At 41.4% G+C, this 20,877-nt stretch overlaps 1 protein-coding gene and 1 pseudogene across 1 annotated transcript in view; both read left to right on the top strand.

Annotated features, from left to right (window-relative positions):
• The window catches only part of Xpo4 (exportin 4), a 194,954-nt gene that overhangs the window by 121,262 nt on the left and 52,815 nt on the right, over positions 1-20,877 (top strand). The window lies entirely within an intron of this gene.
• On the top strand, positions 16,719-20,654 carry LOC110343923 (small integral membrane protein 13 pseudogene; annotated as a pseudogene).

The following is a 20,877-nucleotide window of genomic DNA, read 5'->3' as shown; positions in this document are numbered from 1 at the left end:
CCTTCTCATAAATACACAGCCTTGGATTGTCCTTCCTGAGAACTGACCTGGCAAAGCTGTTTGAACTCGTAGAGTATAGATGGGAACCTACATTCAATGCCTAAACAACTTAGAGATTACATTAATTTTCACAGGTCCATCGTGTATTAATAGTATTTGCTTCACAAATTTCATTGTATTTATTCCTAGGAACACATTTTACCTTGTTAGATGTATTCTAACAAAGTCTAATAACTGATAATTATTTTAAGATACTGCCATGTGTTCAATACAGTGTGAACTTATAGCCCTAGCTACCACCTCCACAGTGGTATTATAATAGTTTGACATACTATTTACAGCCTTTAAGTGAGAAAACTGACCTATTTAAGTCAACCATCTTAATTCATTTGTGTTGCTGTAACAGCATATTTGAGACTGTAATTTATGAAAAACAGTAATGTATTTCTCAGTCCTAATGTCTGGGAAGTCCACAATGGAAGCATGTATGTCTGGGGAAGGCTTTCTTGCTGAGTCTTCATGTGACTCAAGATGGAGTAGCAAGGGCCAGGGGTTTAGCTCAGTGGTTTCGCTGCCTGCTGCGCAAGTGCAAGGACCCGAGTTCGATCCCCGATACCAAAAAAAAAAAAAAAGATGGAGTAGCAAGAGAGAACCAACTCCCTCAGTAAGCCCCTTTGTAAAGAGGCCTAATCCTATTCTTGAGGAGTGAGTCTTACCCTAATCACCTCTTAGAGGCCCCACCTCTTGGTGCTATCACATTGGCAACATCTCAGTTTTGTAGGGGACTCATTGAAACCATAACCCAGTGGTAGTGAACCTATGGCATGGGTGTTGTTTTTCTTTTAAGACAAAAGATGTTAATGTAGAGTTGTTTTCTAAACTAAAACCTTGGTATTCAGGTTTAATTGCAGTGTTGGTACTTTGTGATAAATAAGTGGGTTTTGGGTTGCAGTTTGGCACTCAGTCTCTAAGAGGTTCAGCATCACTGCCATAGACTACCATTTACATTTCTGCAGAATACGTATTTGTCACTCCTACAACAGTCTTTTAACAAGTGGTTCCCACCATGAATTTCATGCATCACTAGTCTTTATAACAGTCTATTACCAAATAAGTTTGAAAAATGAAAAAAGTTTCTTTAATGTGTCAAGTTAGAGGCTTATTTAAAACAGCAATGTATGTTCTGAAGCTTGCACATTTTTAATGAGGTTTTCCTCATTAGTTTTTTCTCAAAGTATCTTAAGACTAGAATTCTAGGGAATATCCTTTGCAGTCTTTAGGATTATTCCAATAATTTGGTGATAAAGCACTCAAAAATACAAGAAAAACACAAAATCCCGTGTTTTTGTAATATTGGAAGATAGATGGATAGATAGAAAGATAGATGTTTTATTAAGGCCAAGCATGGCGAATGCCTGTAGTGCCAGCTACTCAGAAAGCTGAGGTGGGAGCCCAAGAGTTCTAGGCTAACCTGAACAACATAGAATAAAGGAGAGGTGGGTATTGAGAGTTTAAGAGATTTTTTCCAGAGTCATCTCCATTTCTATTTCTGGACAATTTCTCAAAAGTAGCAAGATGTACAAAAATCACTGCTGAAATACAAAAGAAAAAAATTTCTAAATTGAAATTTGAAAGCATCTTCTAGGTCCAATTTACGTGGACAGGTAATTTTCTTTGTTATTTTCATGATTTATGAAAACAATTTACAGTGCATAGATTTCACCAGGAAAATATTTATCTTTACATATTACTGTCTTGGCTTTCTGAACAGTTGGCAAATACTGAAGTATAACAATTGGAGCTCTCTGATGTCTGTGGTCACCAGTTGTAAAAATATATAGTGAAATGCATAAAGGTAATTATTGCATCTTACATGCTATTAAGCAATGGAAGCTTTGAATTCTTAAAAGGATCAACTGTTTTATCCAAAAATAATTTGCTTCAACATACATTTTCCTGATAAATTATATGCTAAGGTGGTCTCTTATGTTTGGAATATTACCTCTAACAATAAACTGCCTTAAGTTGATTATAGTTCTTTTCTGCTTTGCTAAGTTATACCTGGTTTTTAAATATTTGGTTTAATAGGCATCATCAATTCAAAACAAAGTCAAAATGAGGCATGGGTTATTATAGACTGAAAACAGTACTTAAAATAGGAATTATAGCTCACTCAGTTATAAGCCTACTGTTTCAATGTAAAAGCAAGAAGATGAAAATGGTAAGCTAGAGGAAAGTGGTAGCAACAGTATAGAATGACTGCTCTGGGGTATGAGAAACATATCACTTATGATTTGATAACTGTCAAGATGAAAGGGTGAGAAAGTGAAAAAATGGAAAGAAAGTCTTTGTAAATAGGGAGGGATGGAGGGGTGGAAGGGAGGGCAGGGGAAGGGGGAAAAACAAGAACCAAGAGAGACTATGTAAAGGTACAAATTTCCAATGATGAATGTCATATTTTATACCTAAAATGTACCAATAAAATTTTAAAAATAAAAGCTTTAAATAGAAAAAAAAAGATGAAAGGAAACTTGTTTCCCATAAGGGTCTGTATGGGCCAAAAACCATAGTAGGTTGTGTAGTTGAAAAAGATTGTACTTATGGAGCTAGATGTCTGTTTTAATACATATTGATCATTGCACTCAACGCCAAAGGCTCTGAAAGACTGAAGAATTTGATTCTTCCCTAATTCTATCATTACAAAGCTTCAATTTAGTATTTTAGTCAGCATTTTTACTATATGTACAAAGAAACACTTGACTCTGAATATCTATACTTCTCAGTGCTTAACTCCACTCTAATTAAATCTGAAATTTAGACCTGGCACAGTGGCCCAAACTCATAGCCCAGAATTTTGGGAACGTGAGGCAGAAGGATCACAAGTTCAAGCCCAGCAATTTTAGAAATTCAGCAAGATAGTATCAGAAAATGGCTGGGGATGAAGCTCAGTGTGAAGGCCATTGGGTCAATCCCAAGACCACAAAGAAATAACATAGAAAACCTTAAATATTTTGCCACCATTCTTAGAAGCAACTGCTGAGACACTGAAGCTGGAAGGAATGTTACTCCCAGCTCATGTCGGGCCTTGTGGCCCCTAAACGCCTGGTGGAACGCTAAGGACAACCCTAACACTAAACATAACCCTGATGGAATCCTAAACCTAACTCTAGCCCTGACCTTAAGCCTAACCATGGTGGAACTCTAGTCCCATATCTACCCCTGACATGAGTCCTTGCCCTAACCCTCATACTAAAAATAACCCTAAACATAATTGTATCCATAACCCTGGTGGAACCCTACACCTAATTCCAAACCTAATCCTAACCCTCATGAAACCCTAGCACTACCATTAGCAAAACCCTGGCCCGAGCCCTAGCCCTGGCCCTAGCCCAAGCACTAACACTCTTAACACTGAACATAAATCTAACCTGTTAGAATCATAGCCATAGCCATAGCCCTAAGCATAACTATAACACTGTAAACCAAACACTACTCTGGTAGAACCCTAAACCTTACACAAAACCTAAGTCCACCCTATACCTAAACCTAACCCTGGTGGAATTCTAGTCCTAGCCCTACCTTGAGCACTAACTAGCCCTAGCTCTAAATGTAAGCCTAACCTAACTGGTAGAACACTAAGTTTAAAATAAACTCACACCCTAACCCTAATCCTAAATCTAACTTTTTTTTTTTTTGTACCAGGGATCAAACTCAGGACCTTGCGCTTGTGAGGCAGGCATGGTGCCATTGAACTAAATCCACAGCCTCCTAAACCTAACTTTAACCCTAAACTTGACCATCCTAATCCTAACCTCATGGAATGCTAGCTTTAGTCATTGCTTTAGCTCAGGCCCTAATCCCAACCCTAACACTAACATTGGTAGAACCCTATCACCAGCCTTAGCAGTAGGATTAGCCTAATTATACTCCTAGCCCTAACCATACACAAACCCTAACCCTGGTGAAACCCTAACCTACATCGTAACCCTAATTCTAACCCTAGTAGAAACCTAAGTCTAGCAGAACCCTACCCCTACCCCTATGACTAATAACCTTAAATGACCCTAATCCTAAACTTAATCTTAACTCTAACCCTAATTCTGGTGGAACTCTAGCCCCAGCCCAAGACGCTTGTCCTAGCCTTAGCCACAGTCCTAGCCCTAGCGCAAACTGTAACTCTAAACGAAATGCTAACCCTAACCCTGATGGAACCCTGGCCCTAGCCCTAACCCTAACACTACTCATTACCACAACATTGGTGGAATAGAACCCTACCCAAAGATCTATCCTTAGACCCAAACCCATTCCTAACCCAAACCCTAACTATACCTGGTGGAACCATAAACCTAGCCTATCCCTGGAGGAAGTCAAGCCCTAGCCTTAACCCTAACCCTATCTCTACACTGGCCAAACCCCTAACCTCAAACTGAACCCTGAACCCTACCAGAAACCCTGGTGGAAACCTAACCATAACATTAAACCTAACTCTGGTTGGGACCTAGCCCTAGCCCTAGCCTTAATATTAATTCTAGTGGAATACTAGTCCTAAACCTAACAATAAGTCTAACCTTAGCCTTTACACTGGTGGAATCCTAACCCTAATCCTAATCTTAACCCTAACTCTGGTAAAACACTAGTCTTAGGCCTAAGCCTGGCTCAAGCCCTAGCCCTATGCCTATTTTTAACACTAAAATCTAACACTTAAACTGAACCCTAACCAGAACTATAGCCTAACAGCAACCCTTAACCTATCAGGTGTAGACCTAGCCCAGCTCTAATCTTAAACATAATCCTAACTGTAACCCTAACCATAACCCTAGCCTAGACCTAGACCTACACTGAACCCATATCTTAAGCCTAACATAGACCTTACAGTAATCCTAACCTGTAGTAAATTTTATGAAACATTTAACATAATCTGAGTCCTAAATCTAAGCCAAAGCCTAACCCTACCTCTACCTTAATCATACCCTAACCTTATCATAACCATAACCCTAAACCTATTCCTCATCCTAACCCTAACCCTAAGCAAAACCCTAACATAGCCCCAAACGTTACCCTAGCCCTAACCCTAATCCTAAACTTAATGTTAAGCCTAGCCATGAAACTAACTGGAAATCAGCCTTACATCTAGCACTAGACAGCCCTAAACCTAACCCTAGCACTAACACTAATCTTAACCCTAACCCTAGCTCTATGCCTATTCCTAACCCTAAAACAATACTTGTACTTAATCCTAACCATAACACTTGTCTGAACCCTAATCCTATTCTAGACCTAACCTTAACCCTCACCCTTACCATAACCCTAAACCTAACTGTAACGCTAACCCTAGTCCTATCCTTAACCTTAACACTAATTCTATCCCTACCCTTAAATCTAACCCAATCCTAAACCTAATTGTAACACTAACCCTAGACCTATCCTTAATCTTAACACTAATCCTAGCCCTAAACCTAAACTTAACCCAATCCTAAACCTAACTGTAACCCTATTCCTAAACATAACCCTAAATATAACCCTAACCTTAGCACTAATCCTAGTCCTAGCCCTAGACATAACCTTAACCCTGACCCTAAATCTAGCCTTAGCTCTAGCCCTAACTCTCACATGAACCTTAACCTCAATCACAACACTAAACCAAAGTATAAACCTGAACCCAGCACTTACCCTAACCTAACACTAACCATAAGGCATATCTCTAGCTGTACTATAGCCTAAAACCTAGCTCTAAGCCTAGCCCTAACCCTTACCTTAGCCTAAGCACTCAACTTAAAAATAGCCATAACCCTAACCATAGCTGTAGCTCAAGCACAAGCCCTAGTCCTATACACAATCTACAGTAACACTAACCCTAACCCTAAGCCTAAATGTACATCTAACCCTGTACCTGAACATAGCCCTAACAATAACTCTAACCCTAAATAAATCCTAACCCTGTGTTCTGTGTTATATCTGCTCTGAGATAGTATGGCTTTTGTTGGGTGGAGAGAGCACCTGCATCGGCTGCTTGTTTTGTTGTGGCTTTTGGGGGGTTTTTTGTTTGTTTTTTGTATCATGTCAAACTGTAGCTTGGAATTAAAGAATATATTTATTAACCATTTCATGACCAGGTCAAGCCTGACATATACCTGACCATGTAGTTCAGAAGCCTTTGGGACTGGCTTGTGGGAAGGGTTTGAAAAGGGAAGTAGAGCTGGAATGGTTAGGTACGGGAGACTTTGGTGAGAGCTGTGGTCTTATGTGGGGGTTTTCCAGAGGTGGCTGAATCTAGAGTGTGTGATTGACTCATGGTGTGTTAACTTATCAACTACATACATTGTTTTCAAATATAGAATTTGCTTTGTGTAGATATTATAATGAAAGATTGTGAGCATGAGTGATAGAGGCGATCATCATTTGGCACATAGCCAGGCATCACTGTGTTTTTCTACCACGGTTTTCTCACTGACTTAACTTAGACATCACCTTAACCCTAACACTACCCCTAACTCTAAGTCTAGCCCTAGCCCAAGTTCTACACCTTGCTCTAAAATTAGCCTTAAAACTAACCTGAAACTCAATGCCTACCTTAATGCTAACCCTGACACTAGCCCTAGCACTAACCCTAACACTAACCTTAACTCTATGCCTAATCACAACCCTAACCCTAAACCTATTGTTAAACTTAGCTGTTGCTCTAGACCAGTGGTGGAAACCCTATGGCACATGTGTTATTATATTTCTCTTTTAAGACAAAAGATGTTAAGGTGGAGGTTTTTTAAAAAACTAAAACCTCAATATACAGGTTTAATTGCAGTGTTGGCACTTTATAAATAAGTGAGTTAACTCAGTCTCCAGAAGGTTTCATCATCACTGCTCTAGGCCAATACCTAACCCTCACCCTAACCCTGACTCTAAAGCTAACACTAACCCTAATTTTAACACTAACCTTCACCATAACCATAAACCTAGGCCTAGACCTATCACTAGCCCTAAACTTAAGCTTAACCCCAACCTTAACCCTAATCCTAGGGTTATTGCTAACCCTAACCCTAATCATAACCGTTACCATAACCCTAGCCCTAGCCCAAACCCAGCCCTAGCCCTACCTCTATAATTAAAAATAGGGCCGGGGATTTAGCTCAGTGGTTCTGTTGCCTGCCTTGCAAGCACAAGGACCTGAGTTCGATCCCTGGTACCAAAAAGAAAAAGAAAAAATAACACTGACCCTAATGTAGTCCTAGCCCTAAACCTTACCCTAACCTTAGATCTAGACTGAGCTCTAACCTTAACTTTAACCTCAATGCTAATCATAGTCTGTGCTCTGCCATAACCTAAAAATAATCTCAACCTTAGCCCTAAACCTAACTCTAGACCTAGACATAACCCTGGCTTTAACCTAACTGTAACCATTACCATAACCCTAATGTGAACCCTAACACTAACCATAGCCTTTCCCCTAGCCATAAACCTACCCATAGTCTTACCTTACCACTAAACCAAAACTTTATCCTAAACCCAGCCCTAGCCCTAAACTTATCCCAAACCCTAAACCTAAACATAACACTCATCCTACATTGAGCCCTGAACTTAATGCTAGCCTAAACATAATCTTAACCCTATCCATAGCTCCAGCCCTACCCCTACCCTAGCCCTAAACCTGATCCTAATCCTAAACAACCATAAACCTGCTCTACCCTAGACCTAGACTGAAACATAATCCTAGTCCTAACCATACACCTAAACCTAACCCTAACCATACTGTGGATCTTGTCATAGTCCTAGCCCTAGCTGTACCCCTAGCCCTGAACATAACCCTAACACTGAGCCACTCAGGCTGCCATAGCACTGGCCCTGAGCACTGAGGAGCAGAGCCATACAGACACCAGCAGCACTGCTCCCTAGCACCACTGCTGGGCCATGTCGGTACCTGGATCCACACTGCAGAGGTGCAGGGGATCATAAAGGTCATTGTTCTGAGCTCCAGAAGATAGAGCAAAAGTGAACAACAGAAAGAGGGACTCTCTGAGGCTCCTTGATGAAAATTAAAGCCCACTGGGAAAGTGAAGAAAATCTCTGCAATAAAGGCAAACCAGACCTCCATAGTTGGTAAGTTGGAGGGATAACCATCTCCATCGGAACCTGGACTATCCTCAGGGGACGGGCACCTGGAGCCTGCAGTAGAACCTTGAAGAGTTCAACCCAGCAGGAAGTCAGGGAGCTCAACTTGGGCCTTGCAGCCAGAAATCAGCCTGAATCTCAGGGGGCTGCGGCTGGCTTGCTGAGACTCATTGACTTAGATCTGCACACTGCTGCCCACATTGTCTATTGTGACAGCAGAGAGATACCCTGAAGGAGGCACTTTATTTTTATTTTTTATTTTCAAAGTTATTGTCTTATTTTTAATTTTTTTCTTTTCAATTTTTCTTTTTCTTTCTCTTTCTTTCTTTTCTTTCTCTCACCTTGTTCTTCATCTCTCTCCCTTTTTGTTCCTGTTATTTTTGTAATTCACATTTCTTTTTTCTTTCTTTTTCTTCTTTTTCCTTCTCTCGATTGTCATTAGTTTTGAAGGAAAGTGAATACAGTTTCTAGCTTCCCTGTTGCTCTTAGGTTGTTCTGTTCTTGTCTTTGTTCTTTCATTCTGTCTTTTGCTCTTGTCTTCAACAGTTTCCTAGAGTTTGCATGATCTTCCTGTGTCCTCTGGCCTCACTTCTAACCTTTCCCTATCCTTCTACCTATCTATCCCTCCCTGCCCAACTCCTTCTAAGCCCCCATCCTGAAGGAAAAAGTTGCTATATTGAAGAGTTTATTCACTATAAACATATTTTGGGCTGGTCCTTGATTTTGATTTAATTCACATGGTTAAAGGTGATAGATTAATAACTACCACAAATTGTCATTTTCTAAGCTGTGCTTGATGCTATTGTTGCTGCTCATTGTATCACTTGGCCTAAGGTGTTGTGATTGATCTAACCAGTTGTCCTTCATGGTATACTGAAAATGAGATTGCCTATGAGTCATTAGAGTCTCAAAACCTAAAGACCAGCTATATCTGGAAGACACCTCTGAGAAGCAATCATTCCATAAGGATCCTAAATACAAGCAACAAACATACTTACAATAAGCAATATTGGTGTATCAACCCAAGAATTAAAACAAAAACAGTACCAACAACAAAAATAGAAATGAGAAGACACCTAAGCAAGGCACATACCCAGACTTCCAGCTCACCAAAGGCAAATTCTGGGGGAAACAAAGTGGAAAAATCTGATAATCAACCACCTGGACACCCTGAACTGATAGCAAAACAGATGAATGAGGCTATAGAACAATTCAAAACAGAAATAATTTCCCAGATAACTACAGAGATGGTGAGCAGAGTGAAAGACATGATTAGAGACTCTTGAACAGAAACAGATAAAAAAAATAGATGAGCTCAGGACCATGATGGAAGCCATGAGTGCCCAGCATAGGAAAGAAATGCAATCTATGAAGCAAATTCAAACATATCCAGGAGATTAAAAACTCTATTGAAAGCATTCACAGCAGAATGAGCCAATGTGAAGACAGAATTTCAGATATAGAAGACAGGATTGCAGTCAGTGACCACGAAAAGAGACATCTCTTAAAAATAGTAAGGGACCATGAGAAATCAATCCAGCAGCTCCTAGATGACTCAAAGAATAATATAAGAGTGACAGGAATCCACGAAAAAGCAGGAGAAAGTACAAATGACATAAAAAAAAAAAAAACCTGTTCACAGAATTAAAACAGAAAACTTCCCAAACAGAGCAAAAGAATTTGACATACAGATAAGTGAGGCATATAGGACTCCAACTAGCCATGATAAAAAAAATCTACACACAACCCTAACACTAACCTTAGCCTTCACACCAACCCTCACATTAACCCTAGACTTAACATTAACCCTAAACCTAAACCAATCCTAGCCATAAACTTAACCCTAAACTTAATCCTATCTCTAACCCTAGACCTAATCATAACTCTGAATTTAACTCTAGCCATAGCCCTAGCTCTAGCCCTCAGCTTATATCTAAATCTAAACCTAATCTTAGCTCTCACTGTAGACTTAGCTTGAGCTCTAGCTCTAACCCTAGCCAAAACCCTCGCCCGAAACCCAGTCCTAAACTTAAAGCTAACCCAAATCCTAATGCTAACCTTAACACTAGCCTTAACCCCAAACCTTACCCTAATTCAATTGTAACTATGATGAACCCTAAGTCTAAACCTAACTTTAACCACAACCATAACCCTAGCCTTAATTCTAACCATAAATCTAACCCTAAAACTGACTCTAACTCTAATCTATGATGAACCCTAAGACTAAACCTAACTCTAACCACAACCATAATTCTAGCCCTAAAACGAACCATAAATCTAACCCTAAAACTGACCTTAACTCTAATCATATTCCTCACCCAAAAATCCTTAGTCCTAGACCTTACACTAAACCTAATACTAGCCCTAATACTAACCTGCCATTAACCTTAAACCTACCCTACAACTGCCTCTAGCCTTTGCCCTAAATCTAGCCTTGTATATCACCCTAATTGTAACCTTAACACTGACCCTTACCTAACCCTAATCCTGACCATAAATGTAACCCCACCCTAGCCCTAACCCACCCTAAAACTAACCCTACACCCAATCCTAACCTACCCCTAGCCCTAAACCTATCCATATTCCTAATCTTAAACCTAAATCTCACTCTAAACCAACAATAGCTGAAACTTTAGTCCTAGCCCTAACCCAAGCCCTAAACTTAAATCTAAACCTAGATGTAATGCTACACCTTACTCTAGCTCTAAAACTAACCAAACACTGATCCTAATTCTAAAATTAAATCTAGTCCTAGCTCTAGCCATAGCCTTAATACTGACCCCCAATACTGATCCTAGCCCTATCCCTTCCTCTATTACTAGAACTAACCTTAACCCTAAACAGAAACCCTAATGCTATTCCTAGATATAGCCCTAGCCCTAAATCTAGCCCTACTCATAACCCTAACCCTAGCCCTAAATCTAACCATAAACCTACCTCTTGACCTAGGCCTAAACCAAGCCCTATTCCTAACACTAACACTAACCTTAAGACTGACCCTAAGCCTAGACCTAGCACTGGCCTAACCTAGCCCTACCCCTAACCTTAACCCTAACCCTAAGCTTAAGAGTAACCATAGATGTAGCCTTAGCCCTTATCCAGTCACTAACATTATAGTCCTAACTATAACCCTAAACCCAGCCTGATTCATAATCTTAACACTACCCCTAATCCTGGGACTAGAACTAGTCGTAAGCCTAGTTCTAACACAAACTCTAACCCCAGCACTACACCTAAGTGTAACACTAACCCTAATCCTTTTTAAAATATTAAAATTTATTTTATTGTATTCTTATTTTAATTTAAATTAATTTTATTGGTACATTTTAGATATACATAATAATCACAGACATCATAGAGAGTTTGTACCTGTACATAATATATCTTGATTCTTCTTTTTCCCCCCAGACTCCTCCCCTCCCTTCAATCCCTCTTCCTCTCATTTATAAAAGCTTTGTTTTAATTTTTTTCTATTCTCTTTTTCCTTTTTCCTTCCTTCATCTTCACCTTCCCCCTTCCTTGTTGCCCTTTGAACATTTTCTTCCTATTTCCCAATATCTATTATAAATTTTGGTCCTTATTTACTCTTTCAGTTTCTCACACCAGAGAAATAATGTCATATTCAAACATGTGTGTCTGATTTATTTCACTTAAGAGTATGGTCTCAAGGTGCATCCATTTAGCTAGAAATGTCTCAAGCTTATCTTTCTTTATAGCAGACTAGTACTCTATTGTACAAAAAACACCACATCTTCTTTATCCATTCACCCATTGATGGTCATTTGGGGTGTTTTCAAGATTTTGCTGTTACAAATTGTGCTGCTATAAACATGGGTGTTTATACATCACTGTGGTGTGCTGTTTTTTGAGGGGTTTTTTGGTACTGGGGATTGAACTTGGGTCCTTGTGCCTGCGCAGCAGGTGGCGAAACCACTGAGCTAAATCCCCAGCCTGCTATGCTGCTTTTAATTCTTTTGGAAAGATACCAAGAAGGGGAATAGCTGAGTCAAATGGAACCTTTAGTTTTAGTTCTTCAAGGAATCTCCATATTGATTTCCACTGTGGTTGCACCAAACTACACTCCCACCAACAGTGGAGAAGGGTTCTTTTTTCCACACAGTCACACTGGCATTTCTTATTGGTTGATTTCTTGATTATAGTCATTCTTTCTGGGGTGAGATAGAAAACAACATTGTTGTTTTAATTTGCATCTGTCAAATGACCAGTGATGTTGAACATTTTTTCAAATATTGATTTGCTGCCTGTACTTCTACATCTGAGAAGTATCTATTCATTTCAGATGCTTATTTTTGGATCACATCTTTAAATTTGGAGGGGTCTGATTTTTTCAGATCTTTATATATTGAAGATATTAGTCCTTTGATGAACAGCTGGAAAAAAAATTTTCCCACTCTGTGGGTTGTCTTATCACTCTGTTGGTGATTTCTTTTGCTATGCAAAAGCTTGGAATAAGATGAGATCTCACTTGTTGATCCTTTGTATTATTTCTGGGCAATTAGGGTTTTGTTCATAAAGGCTGGGCCTACACCTATGTCTTCAAGAGTTCTACCAATTCTATCTTCCAGCAGGTTTAGTGTTTCTGTTTTGATATTTAGATCTTTGAGCCATTTTGATTTTAGCTTAGTGAATGGTGAGAGGTACGGATGTAGATTTAATCTTCAGCATGTGGAAAGCCAGTTTTCCCATCACCATTTACTAAAGAGGCTTTCTTCCAGTGAAGGTGTTTGGCCCTTTTGTTAAAGATAAGATAACTGAGTATGTTTGGAGTTATTTCTTCATCTTCTTTTCTGTTCCATTGATCCTTGGGTGTGGTTCTTTGTTTTGGTTTGGTTGGATTTGGATTTTTTTTTTTTGTACCAGGGATCAAACTCAGGACCTTGTGCTTGTGAGTCAGGTGCGGTGCCTGAGCTAAATCCCTGGCCCTGGATTTGGATTTTTTTTGGCAGGTCCAGTGCTGTTTTTATCATGGTAGCTTTGTTTGAACCATAGCTTTGTAAGATGATTTCAGGTCAGGGATTGTGATATCCCCTGCCTTGCCTTTGTTGCTTAGAATTTCTTTTGCTGTTCAAGGTCTCTTGTGGTTCAAAACAAATTTTAGGATTGTATTCTCTAATTCTGTGAGGTATACTATTGGTGTTGTGATCGTAGTTGCATTAAATCTGTATAACAATTTTAGAAGTATGGCCATTTTCACTATATTGATTCCATCTATCCAAGAAGAAATATTTTTCTGTTTTCTAATATCTTCTTGATTTCTTTTTTCAGAGTACTGTAGTTTTCAATGTAAAGGTCTTTTTCTTCCTTCATTAGGTGGATTCCTAAATATTTCATTTTTTTGAATGCTATTGTGAAAAGTGTGGTTTCCCTAATTTTTCTCTCAGTGAGCTTGTTATTTGTGTACAGGAATGCTATTGATTTTTGAATGTTGATTTTCAATCTAGCTATACACTACTGCATTTGGTTATTAAATCTAGAAGTCTTTTGGTGGACTTTTTGTAGTATTCTATGTCGAGTATCATGTAACCTGCAAATAATGATAATTTAACTTCTTCCTTTCTTATTCGTTTTTATTTCTTCCTCTTGTCTAATTGCTCTGGCTAATGTCTCCAGAACTGTATTGAATAGGAGTGATGATAGTGGACATCGTTGTCTTGTTCCTGATTTTAGAGTGAAAGTCTTAAGTTTTTGACCATTTAGTATGATGTTGGCTATTGGTTTGTCATAGATGGCTTTTATCAGATTGAGATAAAAACCTTCTATTCCAATTTCCTGTAGAGTTTTTATCATGAATTTGTGTTGGACTTTGTCAAATGCTTTTTCTGCATCTATTGAGATGATCATGTGGGGTTTTTTCCCTTGGTTCTATTAATATGGTGTATTACATTTATTGATTTGTGTGTGTTGAACCATCCCTGCATCCCTGGGATGAATCCTACTTGGTCATGATGTATAGTCTTGATTTGCTGCATTTTGTTTGCCAGTATCTTATTGAGGATTTTTGTATCATTTTTTATTAGGGAGATTGGCCTGTAGTTCTCTTTTTTGGTTGGATCCTTCTCTGGTTTTGGAATCAGGGTAATGCTTTCTTCCATGAATGAATTTTGGAGTATTGCTTCCCTTTCAATTTCATTAAAGAGTTTGAGAAGTAGTAGAATTAGATCTTTTCTAAATCTCCTATAGAATTCAGCAGTGAATCCATCAGGACCTAGGCTTTTCTTTGTTGGCAAGTTTTTAATTACATCTTCAATTTCCTTGACTGATATTGGGTCATATTTTCCATGACTGATTATTTAGAATTTTTATATCTTCTTGATTCAGTTTTAGAAATTCATTTGTACCTAGGAATCTATCTATATCTTCTGTGTTTTCCATCTTGTTGGAATACAGGTTCTATAAGTAGGTATTGATGATTTTCTGGATTTCTGCAGGATCTGTTAATGTCACCCTTTGAATTCCTAATTTCACAGATTTGGGTCCTTTCTTTCCTTATTTTGATAGGATTGGCTAAGGGTTTCTCTATTTTATTTAGTCTTTCAAAGAATCAGCTCTTCATCATTAATTTCTGCTCTTATGTTTACAATTTTCTCTCATATGTGCATTGGGTTTAACTTTCTCCCTTTGCAAATAGCTTGATGATCAACATTAGGTTGTTAATTTAAGCTCATTCTGTTTGTCTGGCCTGGGACAACGTTCTTCTTTCTGAGATTTAATACCCCAGGTACCATTCTTTAGGGGCACAGAGTTGTGCCTTTTTGGCTGAGATGCAGTAGCCCAACTCCTCTAGTAGCTGAAGAAGCTCTCGCATCCCAGGTTCGGGTGGTGGGATCAAAAACTCACCAAGTCCTTCTGGAGGGCCTCACTGAACAGGAAGGGTGCATTTTTTCATCCTTCAGGCAGCTGGGTCCAGGTGAGTTGGCAGGACTCACTGGAAACTGAGTCAGTCCACTCAAAGGCAAAGATAACCTGGCTAGCTGGGGCAAGAGGCACACTGAAAAAAGCATCCTTTAAATCTCGCACAGTACACACCTGATGATCAAGAGACAGCAAACTCAGGAGGGCATATGCAGTTACCACTCACCAGTTAACTTCTTTCAAGTCCTGAATCAGCCTGTAACCTGATGTCCTTGGTTTCTGTACTGGCAGGAATAGGGTGTTCCATGGAGACTTGAGGGGAGTTAATATCCCAAAGTCCATCAACCTCGTAATGTGAGGGACTATCCCCTGTCTGGCCTTCTGAGAGATGGGGTATTGTCGAGGTCTTGTCCCAGCAAGGGGAATGGGCAGTCCAGTATGGCAATTTTGGACTGCTCCCGTGGCCCCCTGGATGGAGATGGTTCGTGATGGAAGCTTTCCCAGGAGAGTTTTTAACACTGACCTCTAGGCACCAGTGTCCACCAGGAAATGGACCTGTTCACCCCCTACTTCAACGTTGACCATGGGCTCCTGGGGAAGAAGAGAGAAGGAGCCGTAGCCCCCTCAGTCCAAATCTTCCTTTCCCCCAGATGTAGGGAGGGATAGTATCTTGGCAGAGGGATGTGGGGCATTCATTTTTCCAGTGCCCTTCCACCTTTCAATAGGCACATTGATCTCCTCCCAATGACAGGGGTCCTCCTGGCTTTCTAGGCACCTGCCCTTTGGGCTTCCTGGGGTTGGGTCCTGTGGGGCCCCTTCTGATGGCTGCTGCCAAGCTCTTTGCTTGTTTCTTTGCAAACTGCTCTGCTGTGGCTGTGGCCAATGCTTGTTTTTCTGAATCCCTATCGTCAAACACCTTTTGAGTTACTTCCGACAGCTGAGATGTATTCATTCCTGGAATCTCTCCCATTTTTGTAATTTTCTCCTAGTATCAGGTGCAGACTGAGTAACATAAACCAAATTTATAGCTCTGTTGTCCTCTGGAGCAGAGGGGTTGAATGGGGTGTAAACCTGGAAGGCTTTTCAGTCTCTCCAGAAATGCAGTGGGGGGCTCTTTTGGTCCATGTCACTTCGGTGGTTTTTGACAGATTTATAGGTTTCCAAGCTGCTGCTCCAGTCCCGTTCAACAAGTTCTGGTGAAAATTGATCAAAGCGTATGTCCCCCCCCCCCCCCGCCTCCGCGCGCAAAAATTTGAATCCTATTCAGGCCACTCTGAGGGGAAACCTTGTTTCAGCAATTTGTGGACCTCCTCCACTGAATGCCCTCCCAATAAAACCTCTCTAGCCTCAAACCCAATCCTGTCGCACTCTTCAGTGGTGAACAGGGTCAATAACAACTGCTGACAGTCATCCCAGGTTGGTAGATAAGTCCTAAAGATCAACTCTCAGGGAAATCAGAACCTGGGGCTTCTCAGCAAATGGTGGATTCTGGGTTTTCCAGTTGTAGAGGTCAAAAGTGGAAAAGGGAACATATACTAGGAACAGGTGGGTTCCCAGACCTGCCCCATCAGGAGGAGAGGCTTCCCTCAAAGGCAGGAGAATCTCTGGACTGCATCTTCCTGAAGTGGTGACCTCCTGCTGGGATCAGAGACACTCTTGTATGGGGAGAGAGGTGGCAGGAGAAGTAGAGGAAGAAATGAGGGTCAGAGGCAGGCGGGTCGGGACAGACAGGAAAGGGGGGTGGACTAGGGTTATAGGGAGGTGGACGGGGGAGGACTTCCTCAGCATCTGACTGCTGCAGAACCAGTTTCTGTCTCTCTGGTGTTCACCCACAAGGGGGACAACAGCTTTTGGAAACAAGCAGCTTTGAATAGGCCTTTGCAGCACAGGGCTTTAGCCATGGAGGAGGGTGCTGCACTAGAGTAAACCAGGAGTTGATGTAAGGGAACTGATCAGGGTGTCCTGGTAACAACCTTCCAAACTGCCTGAATGAAGGCAGGGTCAAAGGAGTCTTCAGAGGACCACCCACACCAAAAGAGGGTCACTTGAGTTTGCAAAAAGTGCGAAGTTTGTTCTTTGACATTTTCACTCCATAATCATCAGGAAAAATTTCTAAGCATGCAGACCAGGGGTGTAACAGTTTGTGAGGATGACGACCCCATGGTAGAGAGACTTAGGGCAGGCAGGAGATTCCCAGGAACAGGAGCTTCAAGAACAGATGAAAAAGAGAAGACGTCTGGACATAGAGAAAAAAGCCTTAGTGGTCCACCCTTGGATGACGTCATGACAGACAAAGGAAGGGGTGTTCCCCTGTGGGGAGGAACCACTTAGTCAACTGGCCATGGGCCTCTTGGCCACTTTAGGGACCATCCAGGGTTTGGGGTGTATTTACCTCTTCACAAGAGCACCCACTTGGCCTTTCTTAGACACATGACCTCATTCAGATCCCATAACTCCGAGGGGGAACCCCCTTTGTCATGGGACATGGAGGGGACGGTCTATTGTTTACACTGCCCATTACCAGTCCATTCATTCATTCATATAAAAATCATTCAGAGGTTTAAAAAACATTCCAAACCCATGCTCGGGGATTTACTAGATTGACTGTCTTGCAGCTAGACCAGGCCAGACCAGACAAGAGGACCACCTCAGTCAGTGTCCTAATCTTAGGAGGGCCTGGAGAATGCCTTTGTCAAGGACTATTGTTCCCCACCAAAACTAGAAGGATCCTTACCAGACCAGACCAGATGGACTCCAGAAAATTTGGAGGATATCTCAGGCTTCTCTACAGTCCCCTCAGTGTCAACAGTGAAACTCCAGGGCCTTGGAATGTCTCGGGGGCACCTTCCCTGTAGTTCACTGCTGCAGATGGGAAGGACCACAGTGAGGCCAGTCCACCCATTGCGGTCACCTCCCTGGGGCCTCCAGCTGTTATGGACAAGCAAATGAGAACAATGGAGATGCGCCACACTCTGTGTCGGATTGGCGTCTGTTTATTAAGCCAGTGGCCTGGGGGGATGGTGTCCAGAAAGTTCTCTCTGCAACTGGAAGTGGGTTGATTTCTCCTTTTAAATCATGCTTTCAGTTGGGGAGGGCTCAGGGGAGAGCAAGCGGAATCTTACAGAAGCAGAACCACGTCAGGTTCGTGGGGGGACACAAGGAAGTTTCCCACACTAGGAGAGCTACAGAACACCCTGCAACTGCAGCAAGTTTACTGCCAAGCAGGATTTGGGGTTTTGGGTGCTTTGTCCAAGTACAGGTACAAGCTGATGTTGAGGCTCAAGATGAAGTTGCGTTGGCTGTCACAACCCCAACCCTAACAGTGAATCTAACCCAACCCTAACTTTGAAACTGTCCCGAACACCTCCTCCGGACCTAGTCATACCGCTCTTCTCATCACTAATACTAGTTTTATTTTATTTTATTTTATTTTAATTTTTTGGTACCGGGGATCGAACTCAGGTCCTTGTACTTGTGAAGCAGGCAGCAGAATCACTGAGCTAAATTCCCGGCCCTACTAATACTAATTTTAACCCTAAGCCTAGAACAAGTCCTGTCCCTAAACCTAACATAATCAGAGTGCTAGCACTAACCAGAGCACTAGTCTTAACTTGAATCTTATTCTAAAAGTAAACATAACACAAAATCTAACCCTAACCATAACTCTGGTGTAACCTTAACCCTAAATAAACCCCACAGAGGCAGTATCAGGCGTCCCTTGGGACCGAGGGATTCTCTCGCGGGCGGCAGCCGGGGCCCTGTGGCTGCCGTGCGTCCTCGTGCTCGCCCTCTCCTCCGACGCACAGCGTCTGCCATGGAAGCGCATCCGGCCACGGCCAGGGTCTCGGGGCGCTGGGGCCTCGGCTCCCCAGAGCGATGAGGGAGTAGGGGCGCCCCGCTCCGTCTGCCCCCCGAGAGGAGGAGGGTCGGGAACCAGTGGTGCTGCAGTTCCCGCCTCCGTGCCACCCCTAGGGGGCGCTGCCGAGGGGCGCCCGCCGCCCATGCCGCGCCGGGGCCGCGCCAACCACTGCTGAAGCCCGCGTGCTGCCCGCGTCCTGAGGCCGCCAAGATGTGGCACGGTGTGGGGCTGACCCTGCTGGTCTTCGTGGCCACGCTGCTGATCGTCCTGTGGCTGATGGTGTGCGGTTGGTATTTTGTATGGCATCTGTTTTTATCTAAATTCAAGTTTCTGCGGGAACTAGTGGGAGACACAGGATCCCAGGAGGGAGATCATGAGCCTTTGGGTTCTGAAACTGAAGAAGATAGTTCATCCTCTCCGCATGAGATGAGATCTGCTCGCCAGAGGAGGGCACCTGCGGATGAAGGCCGCTGACTGCAGACGCACTCCTTTATCATCCTCAGCAAAAGGCGATCTCACGCCTCTGTCTTCAGCGACTTCACTTTGAAATTTGCTAAATGACAGAAGAACATTTGTACTTGGATTTTCTATCCAGTTCAAAAAAAGGTGTACGTGTAAGCCATACAGAAATAAAGGGAATTGAAGCCAAATTGGGCCATGAAAATGTCAGCTTAAAGGTAATATTTTGCTTCACTAGCTTTCTGCTTAACACAATCCTAGGCTCTTGTGCTTCTATTTTGCACTGATGTGTGTCTGGTAAAATTTTCAGTCTTGAAAAAACCGTATTTTTTATTTGTCATAAAATGGACTCTGTTCTTCACTTTTCAGCATGTCTGAAGTGTGGATGCTCCTCATTACGGTCACCCAGGTGATAGTCATGTAATTATCCTAGCTTGCACATGTGTGAATTTACAGCTTATTGTACTGTCATCACCTTAACTGATGTGTGTGTTGTTGGCATCAAATGTGTCAGTTTAAGGAGCGTTTTAAAATGTCTTCAAAAAGATTACACTATAACCCGGCACTGAAATGAAAGGTTATCATGTATGCACAAAAGCGTGGAAACAGAGCCATGGGGCATACATTTGATGTAAGTGAAGCAAATATTCATCATTGGAGGAATGATTGAAATTCCATATTTTCTTGCAAAGCAATCACAAAAATACTTGATAGGACCTAAGAAAGGAAGATACCTACAGGTAGATGAAGCTGTACTAGCCTTTGTTGGAGAGGCACATGAAAAAGGATTGCCTGTCACATGTCATACGATGCAGTTGAAGGCAGGAGAAATTGCCAGAACCCCTCGAGATCCATAACAAAATTCAGAGCAACAAGAGGCTGATGTGACTGATTCATGTGTGGAGCAGGACTATCGTTAAGACATCAAACATTGTTTGGTCCAGTGCTTCCCACTGATAATAAACAGAAGACAGCATGGCACGCTCTTTAAAGAAGCGCTCCATCATCACCAGTACTCTTGACAATACCCAGGGCTGTGCTGTGTGGGGGGATGCAGACACCAACTGTGACATGAAAAGTGATTCAGAAGAGTTGGACTCGGAATATGAAGTTATAGTTTTAACTTAACCAGTGTATTTCACACATTCTTACTGTATACACAAAATAAACATGATAAGAATCTGTTTAACTTTAAAAGCACTGTTAACAATAAATATAAAATAAACATTGAACTGAAATGAGGCATTGTGTCATAGTGTAATGGTTTTTCTTAGTAATACATATGGTGCATCTTAACTGATGGTATCTTAGAGAATGATAGTTGTATTTCTTTTCAAAATAGCGTTTATTTATTGGGGACTTAATTCTGACTTAGAATATTAAAATTTTTATCTTCTATGAAATGTTTTTTTTCATTAACCTATTCAAAATTTTAGAGTAGTATTTTAATCTTAAGAACCATCTTCTACTTCAGGAAGACTAGGATTAGTCACTCCTTTGTATAGGAGGATTTTATGCTCAAGACTTGTGTTGTGGAGAAAATACTTCTCCACAGACAATTCAGTGCAAGACCTCAAAGATAC

Source organism: Heterocephalus glaber, unplaced genomic scaffold (genome assembly GCF_053883595.1).
Source record: "Heterocephalus glaber isolate CG9 unplaced genomic scaffold, H.glaber_assembly_v1.0 deba00001719, whole genome shotgun sequence".
Lineage (NCBI taxonomy): Eukaryota > Metazoa > Chordata > Mammalia > Rodentia > Bathyergidae > Heterocephalus > Heterocephalus glaber.
Note: the sequence above shows the minus strand (reverse complement) of the source record. Positions and strands in the feature narration are given on the sequence as shown.